This window comes from Cupressus sempervirens, chromosome 2 (genome assembly GCF_028749045.1).
Source record: "Cupressus sempervirens isolate cs-2001-9-10 chromosome 2, ASM2874904v1, whole genome shotgun sequence".
NCBI lineage: Eukaryota > Viridiplantae > Streptophyta > Pinopsida > Cupressales > Cupressaceae > Cupressus > Cupressus sempervirens.
Window position 1 is genome coordinate 563,872,643 of NC_143119.1, and position 226 is coordinate 563,872,868.

Below are 226 nucleotides of genomic sequence, written 5' to 3' on the forward strand. Positions count from 1 at the left end.
TCAACGCCGCTGTCAGGGCGGATGGATATGTCGGATTTTGAAACGGTGGACGCCGACGTTGAATCAATTAGAGGGGCATGAAGCCCACCCTCGAGGGTGCTATTCCTGGACTCTCCTTTAGATCATGTATTCTTGTCACTCAGCTGGCGCAATTTCGGAAAAAGGTTTGGCAGCGGTTGCCAGCCCCTCGCCGCGTCTACTCGGTGATTTTAAAACTCGATCTAAA